The sequence below is a fragment of the Acyrthosiphon pisum genome, chromosome A2 (genome assembly GCF_005508785.2).
Source record: "Acyrthosiphon pisum isolate AL4f chromosome A2, pea_aphid_22Mar2018_4r6ur, whole genome shotgun sequence".
In the NCBI taxonomy this organism is placed as follows: domain Eukaryota; kingdom Metazoa; phylum Arthropoda; class Insecta; order Hemiptera; family Aphididae; genus Acyrthosiphon; species Acyrthosiphon pisum.
In genome coordinates, this window is record NC_042495.1 from 81,381,699 (window position 1) to 81,387,698 (window position 6,000).

The following is a 6,000-nucleotide window of genomic DNA, read 5'->3' on the forward strand; positions in this document are numbered from 1 at the left end:
ATCATTTTATTTTCGGAGTTTTTAGCCATTTTTATTAATTATTAATTATAATTTATTTGTATTTATTTTTTTTAAATTTTTATTGTTTCAAGTAGTTTTTTATTTTCATAAATATAATAGACTATAAATGTATAATATTATGTTTGATCAACTGAACTACTTGAAACAAATACTAATTAACTTTTAAAAAATATGGGGGAAATGTCCTACTAGACAGAAAACAGTAGGGGGGGAATGTCCATTTACCAATATATTATTAATATTTTCAATTAAATTCTTAGTTAACATCAATAAATTATGCTTAATGCATCGATATCTGGAAAAAGCATAGGCTATAACCAGTATAACCTATACCTATAGGAAGTTACCTATATTATAAACGTTACTGCATATTAATTTATCATTGATTTTATATATTAATAGGTCCCATAAATATTAGTAGATTATAGTAAAGTATGTTGTATACTTCTATGACTGTAATTTGTGTGTATATAACATAGATAATATAAGAATGGATACATAAGAACTTATCACATGAAAATTTAGTGATACTATTTTAAGGTTATATGGGGCGAATATTGATGTGATAATTGATAAATAATAATAAATATTAAATAACATAATTTTATTTTGTTAAAATATTATTTTCCAATTAGTTTCTCTGATATCGATTTGATTTATGATTGTTAATTTGATTAATTTTTTATTTTTGTTAATATTATGATCTACATTGTTTATACATTTATAATTTATCAAATAAAAAGCTTAATATAACATCTTATTATATAAGTAGAAAATATATTAACTGTAAGCCAACATTTTAAAATAATAATCAGGCAGTTATATAATTTATAGATGAAAATGCAAATTATTATGAATTAATAATAATTTATAACAATACAATGTAGTCTTAAAATTTGAATGAAACAATATATTTTAAATAATAATTATAATTAAATAACAAATTTTAGTTATTACTCATCAGAAAAAAAGTAAAGTTCAGTTATTAAAATTAAAATGTCTTTTTTTATCTTTTTTTATCCTTAAAAATAGTGTTATGTATTTTATCTTTATCTAGATAAATTGTATCCAATTATCTTTCATCTTTATCTAGATAAATATTTAGTTATCTTTGCGCAACACTATAGTTTAATTATTTTAGATTCCGATCGATGTACCTATTGGTTTTACAATTATGTGTTTTTTTAAACTTTTTATGTGTCTGACATCATCTCTAGGAGCAGAGCCGTAAAAATACTTTGATTATAAACTTTAAAGGGGCTTCTAGAAGCAGACTTGATCTAGTTGGTACTTTGGGGGGTCAAAAATAAAACTTTTGTGCTGATAAAAATGTTTAGGCTTGATCAAAAACGTTGAAAATGTTATACAACATCCCATAAAAGTTGTTCTTGGAGCAATATGAAAATATTAAAATATGTTGTCTGAAATTTTATTATAAGACTATTCAAATTCTTTTTCAAGTTTAATTTTTATCAAAATTTATCAAAATCCTGAAAATTTTAAAACTTAAACAAAAATAACAATTTTTGTTATTTGTTGTAATTTAAAAATGTTGTTCGTGGGAACTTGAAACTTCGCTGAAATTTACCTATATTATTATTTTCTTAACACAATTATATTTAAAAAATATTTATATCACATTTATTATTTGATTAGAGCAATTTAAATTTCATAGAACTGGAAATTCGATGTGGAGATGTAGTTAAACTGGTTATTGATCATACTATATTACTCTTTATTTATTTAAAAATATATTCATCGCTCTGCTTAGAATTTAAAATTGAAAAATTATATGGTATAAATGCATGAAAAAAATTGTTTCAAGTTTCAACTATAGTTAAATTATTAAAAGTCGATATTATTGTTCTAACCCATATTTATTCAGTAGGTTTTAAATAAAGATAATTATTATTATATTTTGTATACTAAACTATACTTATAATTTATGAATCTCAAAAATCTTGACAAACGATTTTCCTTTACAAACGTTAAATGCAGTAAATAGATAATACTATTATTACGTAATATTATACGCAAAACAGTTTTTAACAGTTGAACTGTAAAAGTGTTTTATTTGCTAGTACACGACATTAATACATTATATAAATTTATAATTAATAAACACGATATAATAAATTAATATTAAAATTTACCAAAATTTATTTTGTTGTTACTAATGGGATGAATGTCTATTTGATTCAGATTTAAGTTTCAAAATTAGGATGTTTTATTTTAATACAAGTCACTGGGGACATGGCAGATTATATGGGATCAGTGGTGTAGGAAAGAAATTAGTTTATATAGACCGTCCTTATATAATATACATATATAGTAAAATAAAAGTAAAGATGCAGGATATTTATTATCTGATGGTCATGTCCAATTTAATCAAGGATTGATATATTTAAATATTTGGTGATAAAAATAACGAAACAACAGAATTTTATGTACTTCCAAATAATGATAATATAATATTCTATTATGGAGTCTACTGTTAAATTAGACTGTTGGTTGTTTGATATACTGTTTTAACTATATACCTATAGCAAAATTCGTTAATCACCTATAAATTATAATAACGATTTTAATTACTTTTTATATTTATGTTTTTATAAAATGTATGATTTTTAGTTTTATAACTCGTAGCTTAATACTATTGTAAGATTAATTATTATGTAGGAATATGACATTTTGAAAATCTAATCTTACCTAAAATAGTTTATAAATAAGTTCATAATATTTAATTGACTTTTTAAAGATCATTTTTATATCATATTTAAAATATAATATTCAACGTATTGTTGATATCTTAAAATATAATATACATAAACATTTTGTTTTTTTTCTTAATAACCATTGACCAATTTCAGCCTACAATATTTTAAAAACTACCTATTAACATAGTCGTAAATCGAGTTGCGTAAATAATAATTGTTAAATATTGAATTATATGTAATTATATGTAATTATCTAGTATGTCCTTAATTTATTTACAAATTTGTATTCGCTTAAGAAAAAAATATTATTCCTGTCAATATTTATAAAATATAATATATATTAAATTATGCATGTATGACAGATGCATTAAGTTTAATACTCGTAACAAACAATACGTGACAAACAAGACAAACAATCAAAAATATAGTATAGAACCGATTAAACAAGGGTATACTGTATGTTAGACCTATACGGCTATACAGTATACATAATATAAATTGTTAATATTTTTATTGAGGCTTTGTATTCTATTTATTATATGTCAAACATAGGTACATATATTTATTATTGAAGGTTTATCTTTAATTCTTCTTGTCTATGGAGCAAAATTAAATTCAAACAATTTCAATAGGCTTCTTTTGTATAGATACCTACCTCATTTTCCGTTTAGCTACACGGTGTTTTTGTATAAGGTCCTTAAAGGTTATTCTTCTTTCAGTCGATCACCTGTCAAAATAGGCTCAACACGTTTTTATTGTGCTCAATTCTTATATATCTTACCCAAATGTGTTTGGATAATAATCATGTGGTATTGTGGTAAACAAATCTATGGAAATTATGATGTATGTATCTTATGGGAATACAACAATGCGAGTGTGCGATAATGCCCAAGAGTTCCTTCCATGTTAAAAATAAAATCTTTGAATTCTGGATATACAATATACATAAACATAAAATAAAACAACACATTAAAAAGATTGATTGCTATTTTCTATACCTATTACAATGTTGACAATGTTAATTTTTACACTCAGAATCTATTTTGAAATTGTATACAGCCACTCCCAAAAAAGTTATAACGAGAGTTATTATAATCATTATAGGTATAATGGGTAGTTTAGACTTGATGACAAATTAATATCTCAGAAATAAATATTTTAATCATTTTTCGATAGCTTTAGTATTAACAACACAACGAACGTGGAAAATATAGATTATTTAAGAATATTACAAAATAGAGTAAAATATTATTGTAATTGAAAGTTGAAACATATAATATGTAGACTGTAGAGAAAAATTATTTGTTTTCTACCCTCTTATATAGGTACATAGTCGGATATTCTTGAATCATGATGTTAGGAACAGTAATTATATAATATATTATTTCAGAAAAAATCGAAAAGAACAGTTAGCTAAAATTTAAAATTATATTTACATAACTTTTAATTAGTTACGAAATATTTTTACAATACATTTAAAATGTATCTTACTTTAGGTAAGTACAGTATACCTGCGTTGTAGACTACGTTTTTTTTATGATAGTTCAATATCAAACTTAAAACGCTCATAGAAACGTTTAAACATACCTTTAACTTATGTATATCTACTTCAAAATTAAAAATTAAAAATGGATATCATTATAAAAGCCACCTTATAATTTATAATAGTGTTAAAACACATAAAACCAGCTACCTATTATGCATTTATTTATAATTCTCGCGTACATTTAACGGCAAATAAAAAAAATATTTTAAATGTTTTAAAATGTGTACTTAGTAATTTGTAATTACTAATCTAAAGAAATTTACTATTTTTGGTGATTTCACAGTTAAAAGCTGTTCAAAGTAAAAATATTTTAAGTGAAATTTATAGGTGCCTACCTATATTTATATTTCATTGGCATAAATGCATAATATACTTATTTATCAATTTTTTAAATCAAAGCTAGTATCCAGTGGCGTACTGTTTCTTACCAAGTATGTACGACTATATTATGTAAATCTACATAGGCAACAGGTCCAACATAAAATAAGGTGGATATAATATAGTATCTAGTACCTACCTATACAATAATATATTATTACGTATTGTTATTTGCAACGAAATCTAAATCTAAAATTAATCAAAATATGGTCGTTTTTACCTTTTTTTGTTACTATTTTTTATTTCAACGATCTAGTATCTGTCTCCGCCGGGTTTTGCATCATAACAGCCCATTTTTAAAAAAAAATTGCCCCGATAAAAGTCGATACAAGCAGAGGTAGTAGGTACCTGAGTAAATCCCTCTCTGCACGCGGTTCGTATTATTATATAACTCGGTACGAAACAACAACAATAATTAGCTATTGAGATTTGAGACAAACGGGTTTTTTTTTTTTAATTATAGAGAACAAACCACGGCGCGGCTAATATGCCGAACTGTATTAAATTCGGAAAAAAATTAATGCAACCGAACGTGGTATGGCACACCGTCGACTGTCGTGCGCGGAACAATCGCGACACACCGGCACGGCGACACGCGGAGAACTGTTCACCCACGTGGTGTCCCGGTTGCCGGTGGCACGTCGCGCGCCGTCGCCGCCGGACCGCGGTTGCACCGATCCGCCGGCCCTACCGAGGAAATACGCGTCGTATACCGCGGTAAACGGTGTGGTGCCCACCCGGTGCAGCCGCCGACTGCAGGTCGACCGTCCCAGACTCCAACCATCAAATATTCATATTGCGGACCGCGCGTGCCGTCGTTAAGTGCACGGGTCTCCCAGACTCTCGGGTTTTTGTCGTATACCTACTGCAATTATTCTAAAGCAAATGGATTTCCCCACAGAGGCGGTCGGAACGCGTCGAGAAAAAAATAACAAAACCATAATAATAATAATAATAAATACGATAGGTTGACATTATAATATTATATAGCTGTTTTGTTATTGCACCGGTATGAGTTTTATTGCTTCTTTCCCCGCAGCAACAGTCTTCGGAAAACATGTTGTTAGCTTACATAAAAATAACCCTTCGACAGTGTTTACATACTTGCCCTGCCATATAATATAATATAAACCATCGGATGGACGACCGAAGAAATTTACCAAGAATTTATTAGTTGGATCATTATTTCGAGGAATTAAGTCTGCATATAATATTGTAACGGAGAAAACAACAGAGTTCGTGGTAATAAGTGTACGGTATTAATAAAATATATACAAACAAGTACGTGGTAGCGAGACAACAGTCCTACATACATTAATGATAAAACGGATGAAAGAT

The 6,000-nt window shown here is 26.7% G+C and overlaps 1 protein-coding gene across 1 annotated transcript in view; it reads right to left on the minus strand.

The window, feature by feature from the left end:
- LOC100573904 (tyrosine-protein kinase Dnt) overlaps positions 1-5,394 on the minus strand; it is an 81,258-nt gene extending 75,864 nt beyond the window's left edge. Inside the window, exon 1 of the mRNA XM_003246298.4 lies at positions 4,883-5,394. The gene's annotated coding sequence lies outside the window, so the exon portion shown is untranslated. The remainder of the gene's footprint in view (positions 1-4,882) is intronic.
- Between the last annotated feature and the right edge of the window lie 606 nt (positions 5,395-6,000).